General features: G+C 49.7%; 1 protein-coding gene across 1 annotated transcript in view; it reads right to left on the bottom strand.

Annotated features, from left to right (window-relative positions):
* Positions 1–12,629, bottom strand: part of Ninj2 (ninjurin 2) — a 123,195-nt gene that overhangs the window by 41,032 nt on the left and 69,534 nt on the right. The window lies entirely within an intron of this gene.

Below are 12,629 nucleotides of genomic sequence, written 5' to 3'. Positions count from 1 at the left end.
TTTTTTTTTTTTTTTTTTGAGATAGGGTCTCACTATGCAATTCAGGCTGGCCTTGATTATTATTATTATTATTATTATTATTTTTTTGCGGAACCAGGGATTGAACTCAGGCCCTTGCGCTTGCCGGGCAAGCGCTTATTCTACTGAGCCATCTCCCTGGCCCCCATAGCCTTGATTATAGGGAGCCCTTTCTGGTGCTTGACTTGGTCCAGGAAATTTATATTTGTAATTCTATGGATAAGTTATTGGAATCCCATCAAGTTAATTCCAATCTACCACTTCCAGTGCAAGTTATGGCAAGAATAAAAACACTAAGGCATATTGATAGTTATGGGGAGCCCAGGAGTCCTAAGTCCATCCATGGCGATGGCTATCTGGAATAAAGGCCTCCACCCAGGGCTGAACCTGGGTCTTGTTCAGTCATGAAGGAGGAGTGGCATAAGGATGAATGACTGAGAATTGCAGAAAGTAGGTGAGTATTGTGACCCGAGCTAGGTAGGTGGCCAGCATTTGCCTCTGCAATATGCAGAGAGAAGAATATGCAGAAAAAGTAATTTGCATTATACTACTAAGATAGTATCTAATGTTTCGAGGGTCTAGTGCTTCAGCTCTAATGTGTAACCTTTCAAGCCCAGGAAATCATAACCTCTATCTCCAGGCCCAATCCCACCCCACAGGGTGGAGCATTTACTTTTCGTCCTGTCTTGACTGGGCTCATATTAAAAAGCAGCAGGTGAGGATTATCAGGGAAACCCACATGCTCTCTGCAGAGACTACCACCAGCAACTCAGCTAGACCAATATGCACTGCTTAAAGCCAATTGGAGGGATAAGGAAAAGTCCCAGCCAGCTCTGTACATATCAATACAAGGAAATAGGGTCAGGCTCAGCCAGAATGGAGATGATTGTTCTTCTTTCAAGGAGAGCTGCCCAGGCGGACCTCTACACTTGATCTTACTATGTAGCCCAGGCTGGCCTTGAATTTATGGAGATTCTCCTGCCTTAGCCTCCTGAATGCTGGCATTACAGGCATGCACCCCCATAAGTGGTTTAAATTCCTCTTCTTGCTTAATTGGTTTGCAGTGTATCTCAAGTTACTTGAGCCAAGATTCCTCCTGATATCCTTGCAAGAGTCTGCAGTTTTGCTTTATGGTATGTGAGGCAAAGACATTTTTGCTTTGCGGTATGCGTTGCCACTGAGCTAAGCAACAGGCCCTAAAATCTGCATTTAAAACGATCTTTTATTTATGTATTCAGGACAGGGTCTCACTACAAAGTTTGGAATCATAGTGATCCTCCTGTCTCATCCTCCCCAGCTCTGGGATGTCAGATATGCTCTACCACTCCTGATTTTAGAATCTACATTTTAACAAGATTCCCAGGAGATTTGCATGCACATGAAAGTCCAAGAGGAACTGACCTGATATCTACCTTGGAAGGTATTGGATGCCTTAGAGAGAATATGTAAAATACTGCACCACTTAGTGGGTACCCAGTAGGGTATTTCAACTGTGACAATGAGGGTCGAACTAGAGATACTTTGGTATTACAATCTCAGGAAGACTTCTAAGAACACAGGCAATCATAGGGCTGTACCAAATTACAAAGAAACATACACACCAAAAAGACAAACCACATTTCTATTAGGAAATAGGCTTCTGCTCCTCTCTAGGAGCCTGGCTGGTTAGTCAGCGCAGGTGTTGATGGTGGAAACCATTAAGAAACCACCTCTCGGGTGTGGCAATTGGCTGTGAGTGAGTGAGTGACAGTCAACATCCGGGATGACGAGGCCCGGCGGGGAATGCTGAGCAAAGCTCCCCTCCTGGCCCAGTCAGTGAGTGAGCTCTCTGTCCCAGTGCAGGTTGTAGGCTGAGAGGAAATGTCCAGAGCTAGCAGCTCCTAATTGCTTTTTCAGGCAGAAAACTGTGGCCCAAAGGTCTGGGGTGGAAGAGGCAGGGGAAGGAAGGGGAAAGAGAAGGCTGGGGGCCCGCTGCGGGGGTGGGCATAGGAAGCCCTGTCCCTGCTCTTGGCCAGGTTTCCTGGCCCTTTGGCCTTTGGCCACCTTCTTTGTGCCTGGGTTCCGTTCACTTTCTGTGCTGGGTGGGCTGAGCTGAAGGGAAGCTAGGATGGTAAAGAATTTAAAACAAAGAGGGAATATGAGGGCCAGGGAGATGGCTCAGTGGCTGAAGTGCCTGCTTAGCAAGCCCAAGGTCCTGAGTTTGATCCCTGGTACCAGGGAATGTGGCAGCTGGTAGCCCATCTCAGCCTGTGGTATGCGGGGCTGGAGGACAAGTTTCTTGAGCTCTGGCTCTCCGTGAGGATTTACTGGTCGTCGCTGCCTAATTGTCCTCCAGCTGCTCCACCCTTCCGAGCCTTCACCAGACAGAACCCCTCAGCTCTCCAAGAACTAACGCACACACTCTGCAGACCTTTAGAACAGCAGTAGGAACATTGCTCTACACAGTAAAACCGACACTGCCACCCAAGTGCCTGTCTTGGTGAAGGCTACCATAGGTATCAACTCTGCAGCCACGGTCACAGCAACAAAAGCCAACTGTGAACCTCAAAAACAGCAAGCCCCCAGCCACGCGCTTACTTCCCACCAGACACTGTGTGCTTCCACTCATTTCAGCCTGACTGCAACCTCACAGGTTAAAAGCAATTTCATTATATTTGTCCGTTTGTTTTTTCAGACACAATCAGAATGTAGCCGGGACTGTGAAGTCACGGTCTTCCTGCTTTCCTGGGTGCTGGGATTTTAGGTGTGTGCCACCATACCCAGCCCCAATTTTAATCCCCATTTCACAGCTGAGGAAGCCAAGGCATAAAGAGATTACATGAGGCCACAAGACAGTAAATGGTTGCGTCAGCCAGCTTCTAGCACGGTGACAAAATGTCTGAGGTAATCAGCTTAAAGGAGGCAGGATTCACTTGGGTTCCCGGTTTCAGGTGCTATAGTCCATGGTCTCTTGGCCCTGTGATTTTGGGGCCTGTGGTGACACAGCTTATCATGGTAGGAGTCAAGCACTGTTCCTGTCAGCCCCATGCATACTAGGAAAACGTCCTGCCCCTGAGCCACACCCCAGCCCTTGTCCATCCCCTCGCTGCGGTATCTAGACAACACACTGCTTAGTGATTGCACACACAAGGTACTGTACTGGTGCCAAGGACCACAGAGGTGGCTAGCAGGCCATCCCTGCCTTTGTGTAGCTTACAGTCCCACTCTCTTTTGTCTGTCTGTCTATCTATCTATCCATCTGGTACAGGGTCTTGCTACACAGCTCTGACTCATAGTGATTCTCCTGTCTCAGCCTCCCTAGCTCTGGAATTACAGGTGGGCACCACCACAACTGATTTCAGTGGCTGGCATGTCGTTCCTGGAATTCTGGGGCTGGCACGGCATGTGGTACTAGGGATTGAATCTGGGTCCTTTCCTTTGCCAGGCAGGCACTTAGACCGCTGAGCTATTTCCCTAGCCCCTGTCTGTTTTGAAAGCCCTTTGAGTTGAGCAAGGCATTATGATCTCCTGTCTTAAAAGTAGGGGAAATGATGTATGAGCATGGAAGGTCACACAGGTCAGCTGTAGCCAGAGTGTGACCCCAAGCTGACTCCTGGCCCAGGACTTTCTCTAGTCCTTTCTTTCCTCATCTGGACATCACTGTGACTAAAAGCTACAAAGTTCACTTTGATTCCCAACTTCCCACACTTTTCACATCCCTTGTACATACATACATACACACACACACACACACACACACACACGCACACATACAGGATGCCAAACACCCAGAAATCACAGTAAAATCAGCCACCGCTGCAAGCCCTAGTCTTGTCCAAAGCCGCAAATCCCCACCAGAAATGACAGCTCCCATACACGCTGTGACTCACTTGTCCTGTCTGCTGACGTGGACCAAAGCTTCTTGCCCCACCAAGTAGTTACTGGTGAACAGGAAGTCCTTGACCAAGGATGACGTCAGTCTTCCGGCTTGGAGGATGAGGACACGGGTGCAGCCTCCTTTGGGACACCCATGGGTCCCACCAAGGCAGCCAGCCTGTTCCTGCGCACAGGGTGCCCTCGACCCAGTGTCCCCAGGCACGAGCACATGCAACGCCCCCTGCTGGTGGACTAGCTGCTGTGTGAGGCAGGAGCACGTCATGCGGGTCTGGAGTCTGAAGGAAGAGACTTCAGCCTCTCTTGTTTGGCAGAACTGGGCCTTGGCTGCAACCACAGCCCCAAAAACCCATTTTTCAAAGAACTGTGTGCTGTCAAATTCACTTCTGCAATCTGTCCCCAGAACTTCCTTTTCTGTCCCCTAAGTTAGGACAGGGGAAGAGGCACATCATCCCCAGGACTTCTTTGAAATAGTGTCAAAGGACAAAAGAAATCATCAGGCCTAAGCACTTCCTGCTCACACATTAGGAGGCCTTCACATCTGATATTCGTTATGTCTTCTGTGGCAGCAACCTGTCCTGAAGTATTAAGTTAGAAAAGACAAAGCTTCCGAGTTTTAGGAACCAAGGACGCTAGTAACCCTTGCAGGAGGTCGTCTTCCAATATGTATTTGACCTTCTTGCAAGATTGTTTTTGACTGAATGTGTGTTCTCTAGCTAATGTCTGCATTTCCCAGTCTCTTTTGAATTACACCCATATGTTTAAGGTCTGGCTAATAAGAACTTAGCAGAAGCAACTGTGTCCTTTAAAGGCGCCTTGGGGGTCCTTCTATCCCCTCCTTCCCTCTTTCTCTGGTGGGAGCTTGGATACTATCCTGGGAGGTGAACAACAAGCTGGAAGGTGCTTGCCTCCCTAATGCTGTGGATCAACCATGTTATCTCTGGGTGGTTCTTATGCAGGCTGTTACACATAGACGAGCCATAAATTTACAACTCGTTCCAGCCACTATTGCTTCAGCCGTCAAACTTGTATGCTCTGAGGCATTAGGGCCATCACAACTTCCTTCCTCTGAGCTGCCCCAGCTCTCCTAGGTTGGAGGCAACATGGTCATATGGTATGTGGTCTATCGGTGGCCAGCTCATCGGGCCACAGCCACGTCGACTGGAGAGGTAGGTGTCTCCTCCAAGCAGGACCCATCAGCTTCTCCCTCCCATGAACCTGGAAATGACAGTCACTTTGCTATTCAATCTCTGATGAGTACAAAGTGATTTACCCAAGACGTATGGCTGGTAAGGGAGGAGCCCCAATGCTGGCATGGCTGGAAGCCAGTCTCTTTTACCCAACACCATGCTGCACCGTGATCCATCCCTACTGGTCATTTGTGCCTTAACCTACCAGCCTTCCTCCCGGGGACCTCCATGGCAGGGCTTCATCTGGGCAGCCCCTGCTGGTCCAAGACTCAGGGGCTGTGGTGGTCCCGGTGTAGTGAACCAGGAGATGCCCACGCTGCCACAGCCAGTCTGCTGTCTTGCTGCCTTCCTTCTGTCAACCCAATGCCTGGCCTCCCTCTTGCCTCCCTCTGATTGCTTCTCTCCCCTGGATCCCTAAAAATTCTTATTGCTTCTGTCCTAACATGATCTTGTCTCCGTCTCATCCTCAAAAAAGGCTGGCTTAGTTCTTCCTCCTGAGGGCTACCTTATCCAGCAAAGCCAGCTGGTTAGCTCATTTTATTTATTTATTTTTCTCAGAGAGGAAACAAAAGGCTCACACTTCAGGGCTCAGCCTGCCGGGTTTTTGGAGTTGCATCTGCACCCAGAGCCTGTCTAGCTCAGTTTCCAGAGGCCTCAGGGTAGGACTATGTCTTCACATGCTTAACTACATGCACCGTCAGCGCTCTATGAAAAACAAACAGCTGTCATGCAAAGATGAGGAAGTTCAGGCTCTGGGAGCTCTGTCTCTGAGCTCCAAGGTGCAGGCCTGAGGTCTTGACCAGTTAGCACTTGAGCTAATATCCCCAACACCACCCACAGAGGCTCTTTGGGGTGATGATCCTGCATGCCCTAGTCTCTGAGCAATCAGGGTGAATATGAATGTGAATGTGTAAGGGTGCGAGGCTGGTGGGGGCCTCTCCTATTTCATTGTGAATTATGAAAATAATCTAGAGTTATCTCTCATTTCTGGGGAATGAGTGATTCTGAAAGGAAACTCAAAGGCCCATGCGGAAGGCACACTGGAATCTCAGTCAGGGGATAAACGAGTGCATGTATGTTTATTGAAAGAAGCAGGATTGTCATAAGGACTGGCTGAGCTCCAGGAAGGCTGTACCCACTCCTTATTCTTTTCTCTGCTTCATATGCCCATTCCTGCTTCCCAGCCCAGTCCAGCATCATGCCCTTGGAAGCTTTTCTCTACTTGCAGAGGCTGAATTTGTCCCTCCTTCTTGGTTCTCCCAAAGCACACCACAGGCATGACAGAGGGCTGTGTGTGTCACCCACAGGTGACGCACTTCCGGTCATGTGACTGATGGAGAGCTGGTGTTGATGTAGAGGGTGTGTGGGAAGAAAAGGTCTGAGGAGAAAGAGGAGGGGTATCCTGAGACACAATATACAAGGCAAAGGAGGCCACAGACAGGGCCAGAGATAAATTGGAAACAACAAGCTCGGGAGGGCTGGGGATGCAGCTCATTGGTAGAGCACTTGGCTGACATGTGCGAGGTGTTGGGTTCCATCCCCAGCATTGGGGTGGCTGGCAGGTAATGAAAATGAACTGGGGCAGAAGAAATTCTCAAGAAGGTTAAGGACTGGTTGAAGAAAATTTCTGCGTTTAAAGACCTGGAATTGTTGCCAAGCAGATGCTAGCGGCCCATTTGGACTTCTCCAGAACTAAACGCTAGAGCAAGAAAGAAGCAAAGGCGATGGCAATAACCTGATCACCGGCATTAACCGTGTCACCCTGCACTAGGTAACCAGGATGACCACCTGTAATTCACTCTTCGCTCTGCAGTTTCCATCTCCTGGTCTCGCCCTCGTTCACTCCCTCTCTCCATGTTTTCCAGTACTGGGGCTTGAACCTGGGACCTGAGCTGTACCCACATGGAGCTATATCCCCAGCCTTTATTTATTTGTATTCATTTATTTGCTTTTTGTAAGATAGGGTCTTGCTAAATTGCTGAGATTAGCCTTAAACTTGCAATCTTCCTGCCTCGGCCTCCCAAGTAGCTGGGACGTCAGGCACACTCCGCAGTGCCTGGCTTATGCTCATTGTGCCCAATTCACACCTCCCATTTCTTGCTTCCTACAGATGCCCTGTGAGCTGCAGGAATGAGCAAAGGAGAGTTTGCAGCCCAGGGGCTTGATCTGGGAAGGACAAAAGCCTGAATCATTGTGAGGTGGCAGTCAAATGTGTTCAAGGATGGGATGCTCAAAGATCATATCTGTGAATATTTGCTGTCATCTGGCACAGCAAATATAAATTCTAGGGACGACAGTGTGGCCTGACAGTTGCACGGCATTGCCAGGAAGTCTAATGCTGTCCTCTCTCCTAAGTAAGAGGCCAAGGACAGGGACTTGGTGACCATGAGTTGAGCTACACCACAATTCATCAATTAGAAGCAAGACTCCTGAGAGGTGTGAGGAAACTGACTACTGTTTTCCTTTCTCCTGTCTTCAAGTTTCGCTCAGAGTAGAACACCCTTCCACGCAGTGGTTTCTTACAGGACCTCATTCTGAAGACAAGAATGCCTAGTTAAGCCAGCAACAACACAAAAATCCTGGGCAAGTACCTGGCTGTCTCTGGCACTTGTGAAGCTCAACTGCCCCTATTTCATTAGGAGAGTGTGGTCACTCTCTGTCCTTTTCCTAGGTCCCCTAAACTCAGCAAAGTTGTTGCAGTAAGTTCCCAACTTATGAACATTTAAGTTGGGAAATTTTCACAGATATGAACAGATCTTTTTTTTTTTTTTGCGGAACCAGGGATTGAACTCAGACCCTTGTGCTTGCCAGGCAAGTGCTTATTCTACTGAGCCATCTCCCTGGCCCTGAATAGATCTTGTGTTATAAATGTGCCAACAAATTTCAGCAGTAGCTCATGTGTCTGCCAGACATTGTCACAGCTGGCTTTTGTGTACAAGTAAAAATGGTTCAGTTATAGTATTTGTGTATGTACCTTTTTAAATGTATATCAGACTTACGAGTGAACCCAAGTTACTAATGTTCTCCCAGAACCAAAATCGTTCATAAGTCATTACTTACTACAGAAAACCTGCTGTGAGCTAGGAGGACATCCCAGCAAAAGCACTGGTGGATGACACTATTAGGGTTTGCATCTTAAATATCTCCAAAGGTAGCCAGGCACAGTGTGTCGCAGGTCTGTAATCCCAGAGCTCAGGAGGCTGAGGCACAAAGATTGCTATGAGTTTGAGGTCAGACTGAACAATGCACAGTAGTGAGACAATGTCTTTCTCTCTTTCACACACACGCACACATACACACGTGTGCGCACACACACACACACACATACACACACCAGAAAAAAGGAAGTCTCCAAAGAGCCCTGTGGTGAAGGGTTGGCCCTCAGTCCACAGCACAGTTGGGAGGTGTGGCTTATGGGAGGAAGTGACGTCACTTGGAGTGTTCCCTTAAAAGGGGTATTAGAATGCTGGCCTGCTCCTCTCTCTCTCTGCTTCCCAGGTCCCAGGAGGTGAACAGGACTCCTATGCCTCCCTCTCCTGCATGGAGGGCTGGGTTGCCACAGGCCCAAAGCCACATATCCATGTGACCGTAGACTGACACCTCTGAAACCATAATCCCAAATAAATCTTTCTCCCTTAAGGTTGAGTATTTCAGATATCCTGGCACAGTGACAGAATGCTGACGAATACAGTTATTTAGCAGTTAGGTGCATGTCCCCTAGACAAGCATTCCAGGTTGTTCCCTCTGGGGACTCGTTTCTCACGGCTGCTTCCCAGACCCATCGCCCAGGTGTTCCTTTTGCCTTGCAGCTGTGAGGCGAGTGTCCAGGCGGGCACAGCAGTGGACCTGCCCTTTCCCCCAGGCTTGTAATTAGGGGATGCCTAGGAAGCTCTCGGTTCCCTGGGATGAAAGGCCCAGCCTGGCCCTGTGCTTTCCTCACTGTGCCCTAGCTTGCAGGGGCAGCTCTGAGGAGGCTGGCCTTCACGGGGCTTGCTCTCTTCTCTTCTTCTTGGCTCTCCTGGCTCAGCTACCACAATTGGGCTGTGGGGTAGAGCCTGTTCCTAGGAAACGTCTCCTCCACCAAGGCCATTCTGGAATCTCTTCTTCCTAGAGGCCTCGGAAGGCCTCAGAGCTGGGCCTTCCCGTCGTTCTGGCGCTGTCTGATGAAAGGCACTGCCGCGTCCACACTTGGCCCCCATGCAGGGGCAGTGTGGGCACTGGTCAGGGTGCCCTCCCAGCATGTACAGCTCCTGGATTGCCCCCAGACAATCCGTGTGACCTTGATTTTGATAGCACTTTTTTTTTTTTTTTTTTTTTGAGTACTGGGGATCAAACTCAGGACCTTGCACTTGCCAGTCAGGCACTTAAGCCCTTCTGTGTCCCTTGGCCACAGTGTGGACTCAGATCTGCAAACTGTCCTTGGATAGCCAAAGCCAATCACTTCTCAGGCTCCTCCAGGAACTGTCCTGCCTCACAACAATTGCAATTTCTTTTTCTTTTTCTTGTTGGAGTCAGAATCTTGCTATATAGCCCAGGCTGCCCCAGAACTCTTAGTGATCTTCCTGCCTCAACCTGGGATCACAGCCATGTGACACCCACACTTGGCTAGCAGTTGCCAGTTCTAACTGGAGCTTGGGGACAGTATGTAATCACAGACCTGAGTCCACTGACTGACCCCTCCAGATAGTCACACTACAGCACACAGGACCAGGGTCCTGCTCCATCTTCCTAAGGATTATGGCAATTCATGCGAATTACAGTGACTGCATAGTCAGCTCTGGGTGCCCTTCTTGATCTTTTCCAGAGAACTGTCCCTGCTGCTTTCCTACAGGGACCTCACTCTGCCAACCCATGACCTGCATGGATCAGAGACCTGGGCCGCAGAGACATCACTGCCCCCTCTGTTGCCTCCCCCCATATGTACGTACATATGCACATACTATGTAATCCCTGCAAATAAATAAGTAAATAAATAAATAAATAAGAGCCAATCTTATGTAATCCCTGCCAGTCCCAAATTGGGGCTTGTCCTTTATGGGGGACACCTCAACCCTTAGCTCCTGGAGAGGCTGCTGCCTGGCCTCAGCAAGAGCAAGGGGTGAAAAGAGAAGGAAAGGGGCCCAGGAAAAGGAACTCTTTTCTCTTCCAAGGTATGGACTGAGAAAGAGCCTGTCCCCCTTCCTGTTCCCTTTTGCAAACAAAAATTATCAGAAGATGGCTGAGAGGTGGCTTGGTGACAAAACTCTTGCCCAACATGCACGAGGCCCTGGGTTCCAGCTGTGATGCACCCACACACACACACCGCATCCCCAAAAAAGACTTCAAAAGAAAGAACAAAGCTATCTGGAAGGGTCTCATGTCCTCTTTCCTCTTTTCTTTAGATCTTGCTGGTGGGAAAGAATAGGCCTGTCACCTTGCCCAATAATAAGCTGAGGTTTGGAAAGGTGTCTGACTTGAGACTCCCAGCAGGCCCAGTGAAGGCCGCTGAAGACTGCTGTGACCTGTAGCCCAGCCTGGAGCTCTGGCTCCAGGGGCTTGTGCTGGCTCAGGAGAGGGATTGCTCTTACCCCAGAAAGCCTGCCTCAGCCCACACTGACAAAGGCTCCGCACTCCTAGGGTAGAAAAGGCAAACACACTTGAGGCACAGGCGCCCTTGAGAAGGGGACAGGAATGAAGAGGAATAGCAAACACCCTCCTCCATCTCCTGCCTTTAGCCCACCGGCTGGACTCAGGTATTTTGAAAGGCGGAGCTGCCAAAGCCTTGAGTGGCCTCTCCTGGCCCCAGAAGAGCTCTGGGCAGGCACAGAAATCTGGTCTCGTGTCTTTCAGGCGGAGCTGCCTGAACCCCCACAGACAAAAGAGCTTGGAAAGGTCATGTTTTATAAAATCAAACCCCAGCACTTTCAAAGATCATGGGCTGCATGGGGTGTTAGGTAGGGAGTGGAGGAAGCAATTTTTTTTTTTTTCTGTATTTTAGGGAAAGGTCTACAGGTTGTTCAGGGTCTTACTACTAGATCAGACTCATAGTGATCTGCCTGTTTACAGCCTCCCAAGTGCTGGGATTACAGGTGTATGCCACCATGCCCAGTCTCAATCGCCATCTCAGTGAGCCCTGGGGGCAGAGCCGGCATGGCAGGCCTGGGGATTGAACCCCCTGCCCCTGTGCCTGCTTGCAGGCACTTTAATCCATTGAGCTATTTGGCTGGCCACCAATTTTTTGAGGGGAGCTGTCCTCTAAATGAATGGACCAGGAAGCGGGGTGGACTTTTTGTTCTCAGAACCATCGGATTTAAGGCCGAGACTATTGACTAGCAGTTGAGGGTGTGTCCGGCCCACACGGGGCTCTTGGGGTAGAGAACCTGGAGGATGCAGGATGTGGCCTCTGCTTGCCAAGGGCGTGAATCAAAAGAGCAAAGGCAGAAGCTTCGGTGAAGGCTAGGAAAAAATGACCAGGAAAGAGGGCGAGAAGTCAGTGCTGAAGCAGACCCTTTCCACACTGGCCTAAGTTCTGGACTGAGTGGGAGAAGTAGAGCAGGAAGGTTTTGTACTGGAGAAGGACCAGAGTGGGATGGGCAGGATGGGCGAGGAGCAGTTTCCAACCTCCCTGGAGGAGGACTGGGAGCTGGGGTCTAAAGGAGTCCCTGCTCTCGAAATTTGGGTTTTGCCTGTGAAGTTCTAGGCTTTAGGAGCTGTGGCAAAGATGTGTTTTGTGGCAGACAGTCTCCCGGGAGAAAGTCTTCCACATTTCTGGAAAGCTGTATGGCTGGGTCAGGTGATTCTTTGGGTAAAGGAACAGCAAAAAAGCATTAGTCCTACCTAAGGAAGACCTAAGACCCCTAAACCGCGGGAGCCTGGCATAGGGCAGTGCTGTGTGGTGGTTACTGCCTTGGAGTCTGGCTTTAGATCCTACCTCTGAAGTCTTAGTAACTGTGAGACATTGTTCTTAATGTCTCTAAGCTTCAGTTTCCACATCTGCAAAGTGAAGATAGCAATCCTTAACTCTCAGGTCATAGGAGAGCCCAGTGAGTTAGGGCTTGCCACCTTCCTGCCATCCTCCTGCCTCGTCCTCCCAATCAGCGCAGTTGGCACCCTTATCCTTCTTGGCCCATGGCGGTTCTGCCATCACTTTGTTGTCTACTTTGTTGCCAGGGCCTGGGATGTCATGTGGTTGGCTCTGTTATCAGACTGTTGTTAGGGTCAGACAAGACCTAAGGAGGCTTTCACCCTTAGGGTGTGGGTGTGGGGTGGGGGCTGCACCACCAGTACTGTGTGGGTGCCACCCCACTGCATGGATGCCACCCTGGCCCAAAGAGCGTCCCGTCTTCACAGTGTCTTCATCTGTGAAGTGCAGGTTGGAATCAGACCTCTGAGTGATTCCTACTTTGTGGGGAATGGGAGGAACCCTCTCTCAGGGAAAGGGCCTCCAAATCCAGTTGCACCAAATACTGCCTGCAGAACCAAAAACTAACGCATCTCACACGTGAACGCCGTGCTACTTTTCAAATCTACAGAGATGCTACAATTTCTTTTTTTTTTAATTTTATTTTT

The sequence above is a fragment of the Octodon degus genome, unplaced genomic scaffold (genome assembly GCF_000260255.1).
Source record: "Octodon degus isolate 3935 unplaced genomic scaffold, OctDeg1.0 scaffold00054, whole genome shotgun sequence".
Classification (NCBI taxonomy): Eukaryota; Metazoa; Chordata; class Mammalia; order Rodentia; family Octodontidae; genus Octodon; species Octodon degus.
The sequence above is the reverse complement of the archived record's forward strand: the minus strand, read 5'-3'. Positions and strand labels throughout refer to the sequence as shown.